This window comes from Suncus etruscus, chromosome 19, assembly GCF_024139225.1.
Source record: "Suncus etruscus isolate mSunEtr1 chromosome 19, mSunEtr1.pri.cur, whole genome shotgun sequence".
In the NCBI taxonomy this organism is placed as follows: Eukaryota; Metazoa; Chordata; class Mammalia; order Eulipotyphla; family Soricidae; genus Suncus; species Suncus etruscus.
In genome coordinates, this window is record NC_064866.1 from 41,642,305 (window position 1) to 41,665,949 (window position 23,645).

At 41.1% G+C, this 23,645-nt stretch overlaps 1 protein-coding gene across 1 annotated transcript in view; it reads left to right on the plus strand.

Moving 5' to 3' along the window:
- Nucleotides 1-23,645, plus strand: part of TG (thyroglobulin) — a 286,547-nt gene that overhangs the window by 210,755 nt on the left and 52,147 nt on the right. The gene's annotated exons all lie outside the window — the stretch shown is intronic.

Here is a 23,645-nt window from a genome sequence, read left to right on the forward strand (position 1 = left end):
GAAAGTGAGGATTTGGAACGTCTCACATTTGGTTATAATAGTTTTGAGGTGGAATGCTGGGAAAACATCAACAGGTTCAAATTCTGGTCCTGAGTAATAGACTTGATGACCTTGCAGATGTCTGAACTTTTCCTGCCTGCTTTAGAAAATAATAGCACAATGTCGGGTCAAGGCTGTAAAAATGAGCAGATAAGATCCATAGAACACTTAGATTATGCCTGGCATAAAATCCTTTGTGGTTATTGCATTTCTGGCATTTTCTGATCGTTCATTATGATCTGTGGCTGATGCTTGAATCCACATGAAGTTTTAGAAAGAGACAAGGAAGATCATAAAATAGAAGTGTCCTGTTCATAGCAGAAAATGGCCACTCCCAGATGACACTAATTTTTCACCACAACAAAGGAGAATGGATAGCTCTGGGGACCCCCAACTAGTGCCCAGCTTTTCTGGAACCATGCACGTCACCCTATTCTAGGCCTGTGGTTTAGGAACAAGCTTCTTCAGAGCTTGAAAGGATTCTCAGATCAACTGCTCAACACCAGCCTGAATTTCCTCCTCCATGCACTATATATTGAGGTTCTAGAATAACCTATGCACTGGGAACAAGGTCTTATAGAGGTTGGGTGAGGGTGGACCACTTCCTTATTTGGGCAGAATGGAGAGCATCAAGCCTAATTTATTAGGAAATTGGAAAAACAATGTTTTCTGAAATACTATATTTTTACTTTGAAAATTAATATAGGTTGGAGCTAGTTAAAAGGTTAAAGCATATAGGTTAAAGCTGAAGCATATGGAGCCTCAGATTGATCCCTGATTCCATCCAGGCAATGAATAGTCCCTTTAGTACCACCAAAAGTAATCCCACCCACACAAACACCAAAGTCAATGTATTTATATATACAATCTTCTTTATAAGTCAGGCTAATGGACTGCAATATTCTTGTGCATCAGTTGATTTCAAGGTCATTTTAAGGTCTGCAATAAACTACAAACTCAATAAAAAAAAGGTATAAACTCATAAACTACAAATACATGAAAGCCTGCAGAAGGCCGGGAGGAGGGGGGCTGGCTTCTTCTGGTTCTATAGCTTTGTGACTAAAGATAAGGACAGTCTACGGTTGAGCCCCCTCCCATGTGATGCTATACCAGACTTAGTTGCCTCTATTATAATCTTATTTTCCACTGCACCCACAAAACAGTCAAGGAGGACACCTTTTTTTTTTCTTTTTGGGCCACACCCTGTGACACTCAGGGGTTACTCCTGGCTATGAGCTTAGAAATCGCTCCTGTCTGGGGGTGGGGGTGGCAGCATGCAAGGCAAATGCCCTACTGCTATGCAATTGCTCCGGCCCCAAGGGGGGCACCTTTAACAGCATCAACCCCGGCTCCAGGACGCTAGAGGAGTTTCATTTGTCCAAGGTTTTAGTATCTATACAGGAAACATGCCCTCCTAAAGGGCACCTAAACAGGCTGTGGTGTTGAGTGAATCAACTGGAAACTCTGTCTTCAGCAGTCCTAGGCCTCCCAGTAGGCTTTTCTAGAAAGGACTCCATGTCAGATGTGGGAACCTCCACACCCCACCTTCTACCTTCCATGAAGGACAAAAGCTACTTGCTTTTTTTCTCAGCCAGATCTGGAGTCCCTCCAGAAGCCATAGATCCTGTGCTCTATGAAGGGACCATTCAAACATCCAAGTTCCTGGCACTTCTCTGGAACCAACAGTAACCCAGCCACCAGCTAAGTCCTAGCTATCACCACCTGGTTCTTCAGGCTCCAGAAAACAGGCTCTCAGGATAGGCTGAGATATCTGAGAGTTATCTGATGATATTTCTGAGATGTAGATATGAATGTGGATGCTAGCATCCCCTCTCTGGCCACACACAACAGAGCTGCTCATTGTCATGTAACACTACCTAAATTCTAAATACTGTCAGTTTCCTACAGCCTGTCACTGCAACACAGTACACAGTCCAATACAAGGATTGCTTTCTAGGGCTAAAGGAGTGCTCCAAGCAATGCTTAGGGATTCTAGGCATGACTATTTGCCAACTGGACTGGATAGTTTAATGTGTAGCACAAGAATGTGTCACTACTATATGGTGCTAAGAGCCACCAGGCCTCATATGCCATCGCTCAGGCCTTCTGTGGCTACATATCATTGGGGAAGGGAAGAACTCACAATGCTGCTGTTTAAACCTGGCTCCTTTTGCATGCAAGAAATCTCCCCTGATGCCTCAGCTTCTCTTCTATTTCCAGGGGCTGTCCTTTAACTCTAAACCAGAAAGCCCAGGTGTGATGTCAGCTCCCTGCCCTGCAAATGTCCCAGGACCCCTTCCTCCCTATTCAGTCTCTTTTTCTCACAAGTCACATCCCAGAAACAGCCTCTGGAGAGCCATTTTCCCTTTTCTTTTTTTTTCTTGGGGGGGGGGGTCACACCCGGCAGTGCTCAGGGGTCACTCCCGACTCCACACTCAGAAATCGTTCCTGTCAGGCACGGGGGACCATATGGGATGCCGGGATTTGAACCACCGTCCCTCTGCATGAAAGGCAAATACCTTACCTCCTGCTATCTCTCCAACCTCCATCCCCTTTCTTTCTATCCTTACTGAGTTGCTGGTTCAGAAACTCTTTGTGGTCTTAGAGTGAACGATAAATACCCCATTAACTGTGTCACTCTGCTCCAGCATTTGTCAGCAGGTTCTCTGCACAAGCCATCTCTGCTTCTTGGCTCTTCTGCCTGCTGGCTGGGGTGCCTCACCCTGAAATTAGGGGCTGGCACAGGCTGGCAAGCACACTTTAACATCACTATCCAAATTAAAAAAAAACAAACTGTAAGTCACCATTGCCAAGAGTGAGCTTCTCACTGACATCTTACAACTCAAAGAAGGAGTTAACTTTTCTGAAAGCAGTTTTACTTGACAAGAGTGAAAATGCCCCCAGAGAATAAGAACTGAGCTGCCCTGATGAAATCTCAGAACAATCTGATTTAGTCTATGACAGTTTTTTTTGCTGTAGCTGCAGGTGGGAGAGAAGGTAGGAAACACATAATTGCTTCTAGGAACAATCAAAAAAGCTTGAAGGAAAAAGGTAGGAAACACATAATTGCTTCTAGGAACAATCAAAAAAGCTTGAAGGAAAAATGGAGTAATGAACAGAAGAGTGAAACGCACAATGGGGTACTTTCCTCTGACCTCTGTGATGTCCAAAGGACCAGGACACTTCTTTGAATTTTTGCTCCTCTGGCCTAATAGCTAGGGCTGTTGTCTAAGTTTGACATTAGCCTCTCTTCTCCCTTCTGGAAAATTAGTTTCGTGTAACAGGTGATCTCCAAAGACAGAGCTATGGAGCCTTTTTAATGCAGCCATGTAGGCACTGTACCTTTTTTTAAAGATTAGTAAGAGAAAAAGATCCTCACCCCTTTTCTCTGAAATCTCCTTAGGATTCCAACCTTATCTTTTCTATTCTCCAGATCAAATTCCCTTGTCCTTGCTACCTCCCTGGTCCAGTAGCATGCTGTTAGTAGTTGCTCTTGCCTTTATCTTCTCCATGGTATTGGGAGCAGATTAGCATATCTGTCCGCACAGTTACAGACTCACAGGGTAGGAATGTGGGATGCACGCAACTACCTCTCCTGATCTCAGAAATTCATCATCCTTTCCCAGGGCCATCCTTCTATGAATAAAAATGTTCACTCCGATCAATTCTGTCCATAGAGTGTCATCTTCCTGCAGAGAATGACTGTCAGCAATTTAGGAACTTCCTCCTGGCTGCTAGGCTTCTGCCACTAGGCTTCTGATCATAAACCCTTTTATTTTACACCCTGAGACCTAAGTCTGGCTTCTTCTCAGACTGTTGATAGCACCCAAGAAGTAGTATTACCTTTTTCTCTGAAATCTAAGGTACTCTTATTGGAGAAAAAGTTGCTTAAGCCCTTTGTTGAATGCAGAGGGAAAGAAAGCTTGAGGATGCCAGGAGGAGAAGGCAACATTGTGGTCCAGCAAAATCAGAAACAGTAGGAAACCATGGACACTGAGAATTCACAGGAAAACCTCTGTAGGCAGGTGAACTTCCCTCTGACCTTAGAAATCTCTCTCATTGGTTCAGCATCTCTAACCTGTTCCCACGACCTGCCAACTATGGGAATCTTACCATCCGACATTTATTACTTCCAACAGGAGCAGTGATCAGCAAAAATAGCATGTCACATAAAAGATAAACTCTAACTTGCCCTATGCTAGGCATTGGACTCATTTTTACTAGTCATAAAACCTAGCTTCTTTCAATAATAGACCCATTTCTGAAGTGAGAAAAATTAACATGGGGTGTGGTTGGGTGTATGACTCTGTGTTGAGATAGAAACTTTCATATAGGAAGTACATACATAAATACACACATGCATAGGCATACACACGCACAAGATTATATGTCAAGGAAGAAAAAGAGATAAACCTGGAGGCTGAGTCTCAAATTAGCTTGGATGAGCTCCAAAACCCACAGTTTTTGGCTACGATGAAGTGCAGCCCAGTTTAAGACAGCAATAGAAAAATTATGTTATAAGGCTACTAATACAAGTTTAGAGACCATAAATTATAGAGTGTTTCAATGCAAGGGACACGGATGTTTGGAGATATGTCTTGAATGTCAGCGCCAATGTTGGGAAGACAATCCAAAGTAGTAGAATGCATGAATAGTAGGAGTGAAGGTCTTCTCAGCTATCAGCTGTCACAGCCAGTTTGGAGTGACCTGGTGCCATCGAAGTATATGGGAGGGGATGGGAAGGGATGTTTCCCAGCTTTTCATAGTACTGTCTAAAGTATTGGACATGCTGTGGTGCACACAGATAAAAATAGGAAGAGAAAGAGAAACCATCTATGTGTATACTAACCCAACTTTATAAAAAGAAATCACGTATGTTTAGGTTAAAAATACTAAAGGAACTCCTCCAGAATGCTTCCCAGACTGTCTCTGGCTAACCATTTTATAGATGAACTTTTGTTTTATCTTTATATCTTTATAATGGGGACACATTTCCTCCATGAAGAAAGTGCTGTCATTCTCAGAAAGAAAAAAAGAGAACAATAAAATATTCCAAAAGCATTGCTGTTTTTGTTGGCGATGTGCTTAGAGCTTTCTCCTGGGTTTAAGCTTAGTGATCATCTAGGAACCATATGGAATGCCAGACATGAAAAGAACCTGGGTCAGCCACATGCAAGAAAAGTGTTTAACCAGTTGCATTATCTCTTCAGCCCCCAATGGAAGATTTTAAAGCCAACAAGCCTGAATTCAGATTCTGTTTTCTGATTTCCTGATAGTGTATCTCCTTTGGCAAGTTACTTCATTTCTTTTGAGTCTCCATTTTTATTTTTATATAGTTAATTATTTATTTATTTTTTGGTTTTTCGGGCCACACCCATTTGATGCTCAGGGATTAGTCCTGGCTAAGCACTCAGAAATTGCCCCTGGCTTGGGGGGACCATATGGACGCCCGGGGATTGAACCTCGGTCCTTCCTTGGTTAGCGCTTGCAAGGCAGACACCTTACATCTAGCGCCACCTCGCCGGCCCCTCCATTTTTATTTTTTTACTTTTTTGGTTTTGGGTTGCATCAACAGTGTCCAGGGAATAATCCTGTTCCCATGCTCAGGGATTACTTCTGGGCAGGCTCTGGGACCACATGTAGTGCTGAGGATTGAACTCTGTCTGGCTCTGTGCAAGGTAAGTAAGTGCCTTGCCTACTGTGCTATCTCTCTGATCCCTGAGTCGCCATTCTTATAGATACAAATAAAATCCACAAATATAGATCCCTGCACTGTTATTCTGAGAATCCAATGAAAATTCCTTACCTAAAACTGAGATATATTGTCCAGAATTCATTTAAAATTGCACAACTGAAACCCACGGGGAAATTAAATGGCTGGTTCACTGACTTTCCCTTCTTTATTTTGGAGTCTTCAAATATAATGGAGGAAAAGAGGGACCAGAAAAATTACTCTTGATTCCTTTATTTTAACGAAGCCTGCTGTGACTGACGTCACATGTGCCTGATTGGCTGGACTTCTAGTGCACCTGGGGTCTGAACTCAGAGACAGGAAGAGCTGGGACAGGGACTCAACATCAATTGGTTTCCCTGCCCAGGATCTCACAGGATTTCCGGGCACTCCACCACATCCTGACTTTGCTCTACAGGTGCATCTCCTGGCTGTGAACCAGTTGCCTGCTGACCCATTTTGTTCACTGCTCTCCTCTAAGGGCAGGTGCAGTTTCAGGCCTATCTCACCTGCCTGACCCCACTTCTGTCTCCCTGCCCTGCAGAAGGTTGCAGGAGAATCGGGTCAAGGCTAGACCTAGGGAGAAACAGGCTTCAAAGTCCAAAACTCTAAAGATCTCCTGGGATCTTTAGAATGTCTCAAATTTGTAGGCTAAAAGTCGATGTAAGAATATTTCTCCATGTGGCACAAATGAACAAACACAAAGGGATTGTGTAGAAGGAAATACGAATGAAAGAGTAAAATAATGAGTAATTTCACCTCATGTATAATATAAGTATACAAGACTGATGATCAAACGAACACAATAAAAATAAGCCAGTAGAGGTTGATCAAGAACTGAGGGTGAGTTATTTGAGAGAGAGAAGGAGGTGCGTGGGGAGGATGAACAGAAATTGTAAATTTTATTTGTTGTATTTTACTTGGGAAATAGATAAAAATAAAAAACCCTCCAAAACAGTTTTCCTGGAAGTTAAGTGTGTCAAATAGATGAAAACAAGTTTGCTAAAAGGGTTGGCAGTTCAGTCTTCGGGTCCCTTATTTCTGACAGAGTCCCCCATCCTAACTTAAAACAAAGAGCCAATTTATAAAAACCACTATCCTTACGCTACAAAGCAAATTCTTAGAGTAAGCAACGTCTCAAAAGGTCACTCCATAAGCTAGCACAAATGCCCAATTCTCTGCTCAGCACTTTGTCACGTAAAAGAACTGTTGTTACTTTGCTAGTGGGGTAATGAGACCTAACCAGCATATCTGTGATTATGTTTTTACCCCTTTTATATTTGGACCCAGAAAGGTAATTAATTTCTAGTGCTTTCAGGTTAGAAGGAGTTCATATTAATTCTTACCAGACTAGGATGGATGCCTCCCCTAAGTCAACATATGAGCATTTTCTTGATATTTCATTGTAGGATCTGAAACTTCTTCAATAGTTTCTTTGTTTTTGTTTGTGTCTGTTCGAGGTCATATCTGGTAGTGCTCAAAAGCTATTACAAGTCTTTGCTTAGGACTCATCCTCAGTGGTGTTCAGGGGACCATGTGATGCTAATGATTGTACCCATGTCTTCTGCATGTAAAACATATGTGTGACCCACCCCTCTGACTCTGTTTTTTTTTGTTTATTTTTCTTTTTTATTAACAAAAGCAAATAACAAAATATTTACCTGTGTGTGTTGCTTGGGTTTTCAAGAGATAGCTCTAGAGAGAATAGGTGTTTGTTTGTTGAGTACTTTGCTTACCAGGTCTTTGTGGGTATCTCTCCTGCAATAAATATAATAACTGGAGTAATGTCACCTTACTAATAATGCCATCCCTTACATGGTTTTTATTCTCCATTAAAATAAATATGAAAAACTCCACACTTTTTACATCAGCATTTCATACAGAGAACCCCAAATCACAGAGTTTGTGAGATCGGGGCCACTGGTCTGTGAATCTCTTGGACTCTGAATGTATTTTTTACCAAAAGACATACTACCAAAGATGTTTATGCTCCAGGTTCGATCCTAGATGTCCTCATGATTTTATACACATTAACAAAGGAGAGAGAGTCATCAAAATCATTGTTTTGTTACTAGATCACACAATCAGCAATGATAAAGACTAGGCAGTAAAAATTAATTCCTCCTCCCATTCTTGGGAAATACAGAGTTCCTAAGAGGAGAAAGGTGAGACTTTTGTAATGATTTTAAAAATAATTTGAATACTTGGGCTCAGAGATTATAAAACTGGTCATTTCTGTCTTAGCTTAAGTTTTCTAGAATTACTTCATTCTGTTTTTATTCACATACAGGAACCACAGGTCTGGCTCACAGATTAATTGAGATAGAAATAAATATATTATCTAAAACAGCATATTTATTTGTTAAGCCTCCGATCTGAGGGTTCACTCCACAGAATGTATCATTTATAAAACAGATATAGATCTCATCGCGTCTCAGAGGTTTTGTCTACTGGGACTTTGGCATCGGTTTGTGCAAAGAACCCACTCAAGATATTTTCACACATTGCATGAGAGAGAGTTACTGATCTATTTACTTATTTCTTCCTGTGTAGAAATTTCTGTATGTCCCAGATAGTGGGTTGTGATTTTAATAATGTGTGTGACTGTCTGATGAGATTGAGGTGGGGGACCCATTTTTGCTCACAGCTGGGGCACAGTAAATGTTCCATAAAGAATTGATAAAAATTGGAAGATGAAATGTGCTGGTAGGGAAGAGATTAGTGGTGTATATGTCAATAGTTAACAACTGTGATGAGGGTAGCTCTAATTTATAGTGGCTGCCCATTTCTTCCATACAAATATATGCAATACATATACATATGCAAATATAGGACATGCTTCATTTAGTGATAGAAATAGCTTCTCAGAAATGCAACCATCATATTTGGGTGTGTGCTAACAACACAAAGTATGCTCACACAACCATGTTGGCATAGTTGTAATAGTTAGGCTATGTAATCTAGCAAATGGACATGGGCCATAGAGGGGTCTGTTACCTTAGCAAGGTAAATTTCATGTTTTAATGTGACACCATTGAGCGTGCCATTAGGAAGAAGATAAAAATCTCTGTCCCCATCAATATTCTGCATTCTAGGCCCTGAGAGAGTACTCAGATCAATCTCTTTGTCTTAATCATTAGTATTTGGAACAATTGCAGACTGTCCACAGCCCCCTTCATTCATTCTCACAAGAGAGGAGACATTAATCCAAATGAATATCTTCTACATGATGGAACTAAATTAGGTGTTAAAGTATTCCACTTACGTCCAAAAGCACTTTCAAATGTGGAAGCGGTGTCTCAGGGTAAACTTGATCTCCCCCCCTCATTTTCAGATTATACACATTATATTTTGAGAATCCACAAGCTTCTCTGAGACTTTTGACAATACACTTTCTTGTTTTGGTTGTTAGTTTAGTTTTCAGTTTCAATAAAAGGGGCAGACCTTTTATCTTTTTATCCTGTTTATGAAATACACTATGTGTTATGCATAGTGTGGTCCCAGCTTTTTGTTTAACTGGCAGAAATAGCAAACAAACAGGAGATACTATATCTTTTTTTCCTTGGTTTTGGGGTCACACCCTATGATGCTCAGGGGTTACACCTGGCTATGTGTTCAGAAATTGCTTCTGACTTGGGGAATCATATGGGAAGCCAGGGATCGAACCTCAGTCAGTTCTGGGCCAGCCGGGTAGAAGGCAAGCACCCTACTGCTAGGAAAACTGTATCTTTTAGGGGGTGTCACACCCTGGAGCACTCAGGGGTCACTCCTGGCTCTGCACTCAGAAATTGTTCCTGGCAGGTATGGGGGATCATATGGGATGCTGGGATTCAAACTTCCTGGCTCGGCTGCATGCAAAGCAAAAGCCCTACTGTTGTGCTCTCTTCGGCCCCAGGAAACACTGTATACCTTAAGGAATTCTGCGTCCTCGATGTTTTGTACCCCACAAAGAATCTAGGTTGAATGCATGACTATTATTTTGTCTTTTGTATAATAGGAGAAATGAGGCCAAGCATATATATATATATAACATAACTGAGACATATAACATATTTCAGGTTGCCCTGTAGTTAAGAATCAAAGGCTGGATTTCAATAAATGTTTCTGACTGCAGAGCATGACTCTCCACACCATATTCTTTTTCTTTTTTTAATTTTTATTTTGATCATAATGGCTTACATATCTTTCACAGTAGTATTTTAGGTACATATCAACATTGAATCAGGGGAATACCCATCACCAAATTTGTCCTCCCCCTCATCCCAGTTTCCCTTCTGCAACCCATATACCCCACCATCACCCCCCGGACTGCTAGAGTAGGTGGTCCCCTCTTTGTCCTGCTCACTATTAGTGATCATATATCTGTTTGGTCCTGGTACCCTCCTCTGTCTCCCCCTCTATTTAAGAAGTGGAGCTAGATAAATTGACTTATGTGGCTTTGTTTGAAGGAAAGAAAAGGAATAAATTGGGGTACAAAATAAGAGGAAAAAAAAAGAAGTCAAACATGCTTGAAAATAGGCGACGTCCTTCCAGAGGATTTCAACCTCAGTTTGAGAGAGGATGTGAAAAAGGCAATTGAAACACCACCACAATACAGAAAGAAATATCAAATTAAACATCCAGTGAGCACCACAGCAATAAAGACAAGCACCATACAACAGTCTCGGTTCTGAAATCAACTCATGCCGGAGTGCAAAAAGAAAGAGAAAGATAAGATAAAATAAAATAATATTGGAGACATCAACTTCAATCTCTACACTAATATAAAGCCGTCAAAAAAATCGATCAATCGATAAATAAATATGTAGAAAAATGATAGTTTTGTGCTTTTTCTTCCCTTTCCCCCCTGCATAGGCACTGTAACTATTGGGGATATTATAGAGGGAATTTCCTTGGCCTAGGAGATACAGGGTTTCTCCCTCCCACCCCACCCCGGAAGTGTACTGTCATGGGATTAACTGTAGACTCCTTGCATGATCATTTACTCTCCCCTCGGTTACACACCATATTCTTAACCTTAAGAAAATAAATGGAATATTGAATAAAGCTTCTCTTATTATTTTTTGTGATAAGATCACAGTACTACACTTGGTATGTTGCAACATCATGTACTAACAAGTTGAATAAGTTTATTGAGAGAGCCTAGATGTGATATAGGGACTTACAATCCAAGTGCTTGGAATCTGTCTTCAGAGAATATAATTTCAAGCTATTAGTTCACGTGATTTAGAAGATGTAAGTGGAGAATAGGGCATGTCATGTAAATGGGGAAGAAATATCTATATCCCCAAGTCAGTATGAGATCTTATTTCAAGCCAGCTCAACCACTAAACTCAATCCCTCTCATCTATTATGAGCTTTATTTCTCCTCTTCCCAGCACATGTCAAAACTCATCATGGTTTTATTTTAAGTGTGAACTGCACACTCCCAATGGACTGCACATTGCCTGAAGGTGTCTGAAACATGCTAAATGCTACTTAATTCCATCAAGTGACTGAAGACCACACAGAGCAGTTTGGTTGAAGGTTGTGTCTATAAAAGTGACTGAGATAGTGTAGGCAGGTAATGCTAACCATGTAGTCTCAGCACAGTCCTCTCCAGTTGTTCATTTTCCTCTTCAGACACCCAGGACAATCTACACATCTTTCCTTTGATTCCTTGTCTTTTTGTCTTAAGAGCCAGAGTCACACCCCACAATGCTCAGGGCTTACTCCTGATCTTTCACCAGGCGTTACTCCCGGAAAGACTCAAGGAACCATAGGGGGGCTGGAGATGAAATTTGGATAGATTGCAAGTAATGCAAGTGTGTTACCCTCTCCAGTCACCTCACTTTCTTTTGAATTAGTTCTTAGTCTATCCACCACCCGCTTCAACATCTAGCATCATTTCACATGGTCCTAGCTTGCCTGTTGGATGCTTCGAAGGGAAGTATGACTTTGCAAAGCTGTAACTAGAGGAGCTTCTAGATCCTTGGGGTCTCATGGTTGCTCTAATGAAATAAACCTCCTTTGGTGATTCTCAAGTGAGAGGAAGTGGTTGGAACCCAAGATACTTATTTCCTTTGGAACTTTTAGGTTAGTTAGAAAGGGGGGAAGTCATTCACATGGTACGGTCTCAATACATATTCGTCAAAAGAGAGATAAATATATAGATGATAGGACAGATGGATAGATAGATGAAAGGATAAGATAGATGGATGGATATATATATGTATGAATGTGTGTATGTGTGGGTGGATGGATAGATGGTGGATGCATGCAGACATACATGCATGTATGGATAGATGGATGGACTGATGGATAGACTGGTGGCTGAATGAAAAAATGGATAAATGGGCCGGAGAGATAGCATGGAGGTAAGGCATTTACCTTTCATGCAGAAGGTCATAGGTTCGAATCCCGGCATCCCATATGGTCCCCCGTGCATGCCAGGAGCAATTTCTGAGCCTGGAGCCAGGAAAAACCCCTGAGCACTGCCGGGTGTGACCCAAAAACCACAAAAAAAAAATGGATAAATGGCTGAGTGGATAATGAATGGCGGACATGGAAAAATGCATGAATAAATGCAATCAGGAGCTCAGTTTGCTAACGGGAGCAAATAGTTTGAAATGACATTCTGGAAATCCTTAAGGAGAATTTTGTTTCAGTTTCTGTATAGACTAGTTTCTTTAAATTTACTTTCAGTAAATGCATTTTTACTGAAAGTCAAATTAAATGAAAAACCATCAACATCTATTAATGGAGAAAGACGATTGGAATTCATCATAAAAAATCACTTCTGAGACTTTATGTAAGACTTTTCCTCTTAGAAATACTTCACCATCTTCTGAAACTCAGCAGTTGTGTGTGTTAGGAAAATGATTTTGGTTTTCTTCAGTGAATACCTAACCATGTGTGTTTAATTTGTCATAATAAGGAAAAATATGGATTTATAAAAATTGAGGACTATCTAGTTCATTAACTGCATAGTTTGAGTACTATATTTAATATTGTCTATTGTCATTATTTTTAAACTTGTAAAGTTATAAAATTTTAATTGTCTGGGTTAGAAGTAATATTAGTAGTCTATATTGACAAGTTTATAGATTATTATGCCATAAGGTTGATCCAGGGTTTAATGAAACAGGGTCTTTTTTTTTAATTTTTATTGTGGCCTAAGTGAATTACAAATATTTCACAGTAATATTAATGTACATAATGACAATGAATCAGGGCCATTCCCACCACCAGGGTTGTCCTCCCTCCACCCTGTTCCCAGCATGCATCTCATATCTCCCTCCTTTACCCCACGGAATATTAGTGTAACTGGTCCCCACTTGTACAGCTTGCTGTGGATTAGGTATAGGTTCAAAACAGGGTCTTTTTGTGAAGCTATCTTAATACCTCAATATATTTAAGATGAAGTATATAGACATGTTTCAACTTTCTATACCTAATGACTTTAATATTAATTTAGAAAATAATTATTCTCAGATAACACTTCAATTTTTTTAATTTTTGTATGTGGGGGCCACACCCAGCTATATTCAGGGCTTCCTAACTCCTGGATCTAACTCAAGTATAACTACTCTTGACATTGCTGAAGATACATAGATGGTGCCAGGTATCAAACCTGGTAGACAAATGCCCTCTACTCACTGTACTATCTCTGTATCCCTGAGGTAACATTTTTAATAGCTACTAATTTTAAGAGATTTTTCTAGAACTCTCATTTGGGCTTGTTGTCCTCATTTTAAGAGAAACAAAGCCCAATTTATTAAACTTATGGCTTCACATCTCATAGCAAACCACAGAATGGCAATTTTCGGGATCTCCAGTGTTTGTCTCCTAAAAGAATTAGCACTGCTTTAAAAACATTTTTGGGGTGTTCACACTTTCTATTTCAGAGATTTCACCCCCTCTTCACATACTCCCACCCTTGGATCTCAGCTGTGTAACTTAGACAAATTGATTAATCTCTCTGCATCTTTTATCTTCATTTGTCAAAAGAAACTAATCATTATAATCTTAGTATTATGGTGAGGATTGTTGAAAACTAATGTTTTATGCAATGCTTTGACTTGGTTCTCAGCAGGGCAGATATCAATCTTTCACCTCTGAATGCATGACCCCAATACATCATATTTGAAAGCAAAATCTTAGTCCTTTAACTGGCATAAGACTCTGGAGATATGGCAACCAAAAAAAGAAGTGTGTTTGCCTTCCTTGAAGAATTGTAGTTTTCCCAAATCTTCTAATATTTTGTTTTCAGACTCTATAAACACCACATGCTTACCAACCCTTTGCCCCATACACAACCAAACCACTTAGATAATTATTGCTTATAAACTTTCCTAGGCATAGGGTATACCCTGCCCCTAGATATCTCCATGAACCATTAGAAATCATTCTCTGAGCATTTAGAGAGCCCTGTGATCAGTAAAAATAGGCTCTGCGACCTTTGCAGCTAGCTCATTTACCTGTCCAGTAACTGGGTGCCTGGGGACCATTATCCCCTCTTTGCCTGGGAAAATGTATAGACCTTTTTTATTTTTAATAACTTGCCCCCAGGATATTAGCTTGAAAGTCTGAAGCCAAGCAGTTCTGTCCTTAATGGGAAAGCTAGGTAATATGCTAGATCATTAGCAGGAAAATCTGTGACATACGTGTCTGTCTCACAGTCTTTGTAACATGGACTCACATCCAGTGGCAGAGTAGTTGAAGATGAGACACAAAACTCCCAAGAAGTAGCTGGGTCCCCCTGAGATATTTTTCTGCCCTCTGGGATCACATTTGTTCCCAGCAAGGAAACTCTCTGCCTGCTGTGTCTGAAGGAGCCTGGTCTCTCCTATCCTGCCCCAACCATAAACCCAAAGGTACCTTCAGAAGCCGAGCCTGGTGTCCTCTAGGAGTAGATGAGGGGGGCTGTCAGGAACACTGTCACCACTTCTCCGTCAGCTGCTCCGGCAGAGTGAGCTTGCTCCCCGGGGTGCAGAGAAGTCCATGCTATCAAGACTAGCAGTTGCCAAACCCGCCGCACACTTCCTCTGAGTAACAAGGAAGACAGCGGACTCGAAGAGGCACAGGTTCCTGTTTTCAGTAACAACTTTGGACAGGCTTGCCTCTGTAAGGACAGGGAGGAGAGTAGCATTTACTTGGAGTTTTTTTTTGGTTGGTTGATTATTATTTCACAGAGCCCTGGGGAATACGGACTGTTTGATTCCAAATGTCCAGGCCTCACTAGAGGATTTAGAGGCTGGAATTTCTTTGGGTTCTAATGAAACACAGAGAAGGCTGAGCAGTCACTCTTACACATTCTGCTCTGTGTCTAGTTGGTACAAGGAGACTGTAGCTCAAAGTAGAAGCTTCTCCTTTCTTAATTTCCCAATGCTGCCTGCTTCCTTAGACCCAGACTGACTACACCTTGGAGCAGTCTCTTCTCAAAGAGCTTTTGCTTCTGCAGAGGCTTAAAATAGTGAGCATCAGAGACTCTCTCCAGGTCAGAGCATCCGGCAGCCTTTCTGGGAGAGAAGCACTGCCTTTTGGCTTTACTATATACAGAACAAAATAGTGAAAAAAGTGTAATCTCTCCACCTCCTAAAAAAGACTGGAGGCAGCTGAATTCATATGTGGCATTTGACATGGATCCTATATAAAAGAAAAGGACTAGAATGAATGAGCATGTAGGCAGGGAGGTAAGGAATAGTCTAAGATAGACTCTAATGAGATTGATTATATGGCATCAGTATGAATTTATAGGCAATGATGATATGGATGGTGATGTGCTCATTTTAGCAGGTTCTTGGTGTGTTTTTGGAGACCAAAAGGTACACTTAAAAAACCTTGGGGATATTGACAGAGAGAGTGAGAGGAAGCAATATGGCCAATGTTTTAAGCTCGGTGAATATAATTGAAGTAAATCGTTGCATCTTTCAACTGATTTGTGGGCTTAAACATTTAAGAAAGAGGAAGATAAGTGGGAGAAATGGGTAGAAGAGCTATTTCCTTTTTCTAAAACTCAAAGTCTTAGGACATGTAATAAATGTTTCATGTAAGCATAACTCATATCCTCTCTTTGTTTTACTCTATTTGGTAACTAATACTATCAATATGCAGTAATATTACTGCTTTATAGGTAGAAAACTTACTGTATCTACTGACAAAGATTCAACAGAGAGGCCATCGTAATATTGTGGCAATTCCAGAACTTGGAAATCCAAGTGGCGGTGTTCTATAAGTCTTCCTTTGAGAGGCCTGAAACTATGTTCTGTAAATTCTGTGCCATTTTTAAACCAGTGATAAAGCAATTAAAAAAAATAAAGTAGGAAGCTCAAACTGGAATCTTTTTGTTTTCCAAAGTCCTACCGATAGCTTTGAAAAATAAAATTACCCTGATTTTTCTAAGAAGAAATATGTTGACTATGAGTTATATCATTTCAACTGGAGAAAAAGAAATTGTTCAGGGTTGACAATTTGACCTTGCAACCCTAAAGCCTTAGGTTCAATCCCCAGTACCATACACACACACACACACACACACACACACACACACACACACACACACACACACAAGCTTAGTTACTCGCTAAGCTTTTTAAATGATTATTTACAAATGAATTTAACATTGCAAGAAAATAAACATCTGATATTAAGCTGTTTCTTCCAAAACACAGTTAATCCTCCAATAGGTCTTAGTAAAGTTATGCTCTCCTTGCAAAATAAATACATTTCCACTTAAATATGATTTCTATTCATAGCTACTAGTCTCCAGCAGGTAAACTCAAGAATGCAGGTATTGTGGGTTTGTAGAGGTAGATAAGGAAGGTCAAAAATGCCAATTTGGGCAGCTGAGTTTTCCTCTTGAGCTGGCAATGATGGCCAAGGGGTCTTGTCCTGTCTAAACCCCATTGTTTGGCCACTCCTTTCTCTTTCTCCCTTACATCTACCTGCACACTTTACTTCTTGATGACAATAGAGACTCGAGTTCCTTGTCTAAAGCCACACAGCTGATTTCCCAGCCAGGCCCAACATCTAAAACTGAAGGTTAGTGACATAGCAACAAGCGAGCAGGGCAACTGGGCACCCGGACCAGTCATTTAGAAACCACACTCTGCGCAGTTATCGAGCATGAATTGAAAATATCGGCTGCTTCTAAATTTAGAAGAAGCTCTGCCCTGACTAGCTGCTTCCTGTGCTACCCTCTGCAAGCAAGAGAAGCTTCTAGGAGGGCATCTTGAGCTGGCAGATGGGGGGTGAAATGTGACTGTGGACATTGGTTTCATTGAGGAAGTGCTGGTGGGTGGAAGGAGAGTATTTCCCCCTAACTTCACACATTGGATAGAGAAGGTAAAGATCCAGGTTGAAAAAGTTTATGCCAGGGACCGGAAAGATAGCATGGAGGAAGGGTGTTTGCCTTGCATGCAGAAGGACGGTGGTTCAAATTCCGGCATCCCCTATGGTTCACCAAGCCTGCCAGGAGTGATTTTCTGAGCATAGAGCCAGGAGTAATCCCTGAGCGCCACCAGGTGTGCCCCCCCCCCAAAAAAAATAAGTTTATGCCTCATATAACTTCTCCTGAAGGAAGGATGCTCTGAAAGTGTGTCCTGAGTTATCTCGAAGGCATCATTCCCGGAAAAACTTTCTTCAGACCTGTGGGAGCCTAAAAAAGGTGGCACAAATCTTGCCCCTTGTGGCACTGTTTTTGTTCAGAGGCCTCATGGGAGACTTAGATACTGGTCCCCTCCAGAATGAAGACTTGTGATAGGAAATGAAAAGGCCAGTGTCTGTAGGGTGTAGAAGGTCCCCCAAGTGGTCAATGATCAAGGCCTGAGCTCTCCCTGGAGGCATCCCAATTGAGCTCTAGGAGAACCTGATAATGCCAGAGCATCAGGTGAAAAGAAGCAAAGACCTTAGTCTCTTGAGGGAAACTGTTGGAGGGCTCCAAGAAACTGGTGGTGTAGGTGGGCAGCAGAAGGGGTGGGCCTCAGGCTAGTACTCAGTCCTAAAATAGAAAAAAACCAGCTTCAGAAGGAGATGCTTGATGTCTGGAGCCCTAGCACCTGGGTCCAGTCTTAACTCTGCCTGTTGCTGTAGTGCCTTGATGATCAGAGTCTGTGCTACCATCCATGGGTCTTGCTATGTCACAGCCTCCCTTTCACCCCCAAGTAAAGCCAGGAAGCAGAACAGTTGAGACGTTCTGAAAATTGATGAGTGTTCATAGACTCCTGGGATTAGGGAAGAGCAGGGATGCCAGAGACTCAGGGCCAGACCTGCAAACCACAAATCAGCAATATCTAGGCTGCCCCCCCCCCCCCAGTCTGGACACATGTCTAGTGCAACCCAAGGCAAGTGGTTCCTGTGTTAGTCCTCATTCAGTTACCAGGGTTTTTTTAATTTTAGTATTGCAGACATCCCAGCCATGGGGCTATCCCTTGTTTAATACAGTGTGGAAGGGAATGGGATGGTCTCATGCACTCTAGACAATGTGGCTGGAATCTTATTGGATTAGGGGAGATACAGTACAGTTGACCCTTGTTTTGCGGATCTCTCATGGTGGGTTTAAGCATCCCTAACTTCTATTCACCCTATTGCAGTAATACTGTTGTTAGGTTGTGCTAAACCTTAATGTCCCAGATATTGTCAGACATGACCTGGGGAGCTAAGTTGCCATGACTTAGAACCAGAGTGCTACATGAATCTCCAGAAGTGTGAGCAGCACACACAGTACCCGTAAGGGAATGGAACTGGGCTCTGAGCACTGTGATGGTTTTGGGGGTCAGTATGTGGCTTTTAAATACACTCAGACCTGCACAGAGCAGCTGACTCCTGGCATTCAAGGAAGTGGTTTGTAACTTTTATGTATGCTCAGTCCTGTGCAGGATGAGTGTCCTGGCACTCAGGGATGATGGCATGTGGCTTTTATGTATATGCAGCCTTGTACAGGGTCTGTCACTCTGCATAGAAGGGTGAGGACCTATAGGGGAAAAGGGATGGCCAACCCCCAGCAGAGACCTGGAAAGGGAGGATAGGTATGTTTCTAGAATCTGTCTATCATGGTTCTATTTCCTGTTCTCCAAGTATGGTGTCTACCCATTTTCCATATTGTCCAGCATTCATTCACACTTATCCCTTGCTTCCTAAGGAGCTCTTTTTTCTTTTTTCTTTCTTTCTTTTTTTCTTCTTGGTTTTTGGGCCACACCCGGCGGTGCTCAGGGGTTACTCCTGGCTATCTGCTCAGAAATAGCTCCTGGCAGGCATGGGGGACCATATGGGACACTGGGATTCGAACCAACCACCTTAGATCCTGAATTGGCTGCTTACAAGGCAAACGCCGCTGTGCTATCTCTCCGGCCCTGTAAGGAGCTCTTAAAACCAAGAACATTGTGATTTCTTTTGGCAAGCACTTCATTTTTTATTGATTTATTCTTGCTTCCTCTGGCAAGTCCTTGCTGACACTCAGAATGTGCCAAGGACTGTAGAGGATAATGTCTGGTGTTCCAGGCTCCACAAAAATGCTACTCTACAGGGGCTTAAAGCCAAAAGCCCCAAATCCCAATTCCTCAGCCCAGTGTTTCAGTGCTCATTGGGTATTTGCTCAAAAGTTGAGTTTAACAACCTTTTATTGAAAACTTTCAGGAATAACCTGCACAGGAGCAGAGGATGAAATCTCAGTGAGGGAAGTAAAACTATGCCACCCTACTCTCATGGGCTTTAAGATCCAATGGAAGTAACAGACTTGAGAACATAAAAGAGGTCTCCTACTTCCACATGGACATAAGCTATACAGGGCCAAGTTGAATTCTATCTCAGCCACGCTGTTGGCATTGAAGGTTCTGAGTGAGCACAAAAGCTGAGTCAAGGACACTTGGCTAGGAATCTCCCACTGAAGACCCTAAGTATGAATATAGAGTCAACCTGGCCAAGTGACAGCAGAGCAGAAGAACTCAGGAAGACCAGGTCTGCCTAGTTACAAAATATATGATTGTTAGAGGACTTTGTCAGTTAATTATAAAATATGATCAAGCTCACAGTGACTGACAGATTAGCAAGCATTTACAACCCAGGGGATGAGAATTGCCCAGTTTAGTGATGGACCCAGTCATCGCCTTATAAAAATAAAATAAAATAAAATGCTCCTGAAACAAGCAGTCTCAGCTACTAAAAATGGTCATAATCTAGGTATGAAAATTCTCCAGCAGAACTTGGCAACTCACCTAGCCAAGACATTATGAAAACCAATTTTCCAGCTTCAGGTTCTCTAATGAGTGTAAAAATGCAGTTTCCTGCAGTTGATAGTTTTCTCCAGTAATAGCAGATTCCCTGTTCTAGTTAAAAATGGGTTTTCTTCTTTCAGTATAAACATAGGAAGAAATAAAAAGTAAAAAAAGGCAACCCTAGCTGTTGGTTTACAACTATCCTGGCTCCCTTGCCCCTTCTCCTACCTACCTTTTTCCTCTACCTGCCAAAGACCCACTTAGACAGAACTAGCTCAAAATAAGCCTTTGTCTACCACTCACTTTCCTGTCCCCCAGGTATATGTGATTGAAGGTTTTATTCTAGGATGGCTGGTTTGGTGGGCAGAGTCTCTGACCACATGTGTTTTACCCTCCCAAGCTTGGCCTGGTTTATTTCCTGTGGCATCACTGCTCTAGACCTGTTTTCTCAGGGTTGGATCACAGCATGAAGCCCCACGACCTAGGAACTAGTAAATGCCTCGTATGGGGAACACCAATGCAAAGCTTCCACACTGTGTAGGAAAGTTTAATTCACATAGATTGAGTGAAAAACATTGTACTTGTAATCATAAAACTATGATGGAATTCTTGTATTCAGTGTTATGATCTCCAAAGTTCTATGCAAGATTGACTCACTCTCTTAGAGATAAAGATTATGCCTTTGTCCATGACATATCTAAGACTCATTTATTTATTCAATGATTTATTTAACAGATATCTATTAGATACTTTCTATATGTTAGGTATTGCTGGGGATACAGAATTTGATAAATAAATTGGTGATGTATAGAAGGTGCTGAGGAAAAGGGGAATGATAACCTTGGGGGGGGGGGGAATTGCAAAAAATGTCCAGAGCAAATCCATTGTGAAGATCAAAAAGGAAATGATGGGACAAGGTAATGGTAGCTGCTAATGTTTGGGGCTGGAAATACTTATTGTATTTCAGGAGCAGAGAAAGGGAAAAGAAGTGATATTTCAGGAAAGGAATCTGGCTTTCACTTATCACATCAATTTATTATTCCTAGTAATTTAGAAGTCTAGACTTCACCAAGAGGAATTAAGACTCCTACAGTTTCCTCTTGGACCCTAGCTAATGAATGGCCATTGGATCTTTTTTGGTTTTATAGTTAACTGAGAGTGCTTACTACTCTACTGGTCTCCTGTGGGGAGTCCCCATTTTCTAATGCTTTCCTCACATTATCCCAGTTCTGTGTTCCCAAATAAAGCCTAGCCTATATCATCAGTCTTCTTAGAACATCTGCCAATGACTCCTGTTTTCCTCTACTTCAGCTCATCTTTTCTAGGCATTTGGAGAAATAGAAATATCTCCTACTCTTCTGTTACTTTGATGACTGATCAACCCATAAAATTAAGGTTAGAAATTAAGAGAAAATAATGGATATAAGTACTTATTTATGGACAATCTATATGGATGTCAATCCCTTGTTTGTTGTTATTTTTTGGGGGGTCACACTCGGCAGCGTTCAGAGGTCACTACTGGTCCTGCTCTCAGAAACCACTCCTGGCAGGCTCAGGGTACCATATGAGATGCCAGGATTCAAACCACCATCCATCCTGAATAGGCTGCATGCAAGGCAAATGCCCCACTGCTGTGCTATAGCTCTGGCCTCTTGGATTTAGATTTTAAAGTGTATGTAGCACTTTAGGGAAATAAAGAATGGGACAAGGGCGCCAGATGAAATTGTAGGAGAATTTATATCAGGATGAGAATGGAACTCTTAGGACGCAGATACTCTAGTTACATGTTTATTCTGCCATATAGATAGAGTAATCCGATGGAGTGTTTTTGTTTTTTTCTGATAAAAAATCCTAATTCTGAGTAATAGCCCTAATTTGTATTCTAGTTAGCTGAGGGAATGTCAAAAGTTGCTCAGGATCTTGAAGTCTCAATTGATCTCAAAATAATCAAACCATCTCTGAAATGAATCATCTTGGACAGTTCTATCAGAACATCTAGGGGAGGTCCATTTGATCTTTCTGTGCTCATCATCATGTCCTCCAGCCTCCTCCAGTGGCGTCACTTCGGTCCTCACTCTGCCCCCCTTTAGGGACTTCTGATGCCATTCAACACGTCAGAGCATCCTCCCTCCTCTTCATCTTTACTCTGATACTTCTCATCATCCCTAGGTCAAATGTCCTCTTCCACACAACCCAGAGCTTATATTGTTCTGCAGCAGAAGAGAAGCATGCCAACAAGAAGCTTGAGAGCAAGAGGGGGATCTTAAAGTTTTCAGACTGTGTAACCTAGCAAAGATTCTTTATTGTCTCTGAGCCTGTATGGCATCTCTAGTACTCCTCTTTTTTCTATGTCTTGAAGGTCTGTAAGAATACTTCCTAAGTTCAAGAGAAAGTATAAGGATTTATTGAACTGGACTGTTTCTCTCTCTTTTATTTTGTTTGTTTTGAAGTCATACTTGGCAGTTCTCAGAGACTACACCTATCTCTGTACTCAGGTACCACTCCTGGCAGGGTTTGGAAGACCATATGTGGTGCTGGGAGATTAATCCTGCCTCCTGCAAGGCGAACATCCTATCTTCTGTATTACCACTCTGTCCCCAGAGACGTCTCTATTTTCTTTCTCGGTGTAGTATAACTTCAGGAAAGCAGAGAATGTCTAACATATCACTGTTGAACTTAACATCAATTTCCCCCCAATGAGATGATTTATAAACATAAAAGAACAAATGAGAAAGATCACATTTGTTTGAGCAATGACTTTTTGTCTCTAAGGGAGCAAATAAACTAACCATGACAATTATCTACTAGATCAATCATATCGCTGCTCTAGAAGTCAAAAAGTCTCATTCACATTTCTGGAACCAATTCACAAACTTGAGTAACAATTTATCAGAATGAGCTAAATTCTGCAGATGAGATAGGAAATACGTCATCAGAATCTTTATGATTCTTTGGGAGGTCTCCTGGTGCCTAAGGTGTCACAGGAAAAAGAAAAGTGGAAGTCATATTTTCACCATACAGTCAATCTTTCTACTGCCTATATACAGATTTTTTTAAAATATACTAATTGCATTGCGATGGATACAGTACCATATTGTAAGCATATTTTATTATCTTTTCTTACAGTGCAGTTCTTACTCCTGGTTATTTGCTAAGGGGTCACTTTTGGTGGGCTAGTAGGACTACCTGGTATGCCAGAGGTTGAATCTGGGTTAGCTTCATGCAAGGCAAGATTTCTACCCTCTGTAATATCATTCTAGCCCCTGTAAGTGTATTTTCATAATAACATTTTATATTTTCTATCTTGTTATTTTAACAATAAAGTATATTATTCATATAATATGCAAAACATGTGCTCATCAACTGTGTTATTCATAAAACTTAAAGTGAGCAGCAGGCAATTAGGTTTGGGGTTGTTTTTGTCACTTACAGATTCTGGACTATACAGGTGTGGGGGAATTGGCTGTTTCTACTCTGTACGTATCTCCTGTTAGGCCCAGATTTTTATTCACAATTGTCCAAGGATTAACTGTATTTCTCTGAGTTTCACAAAATTTTTGTGAAAGTTTGTTGTGGATTTCTTTGTTTTTCTTCTGAGTCACACAAATATGTTGGTTGATTCATTAGAGAGATTCTCTTCCATATGTACATACTCTCATCCCCAAAGTCTTCACCTCAAGGCG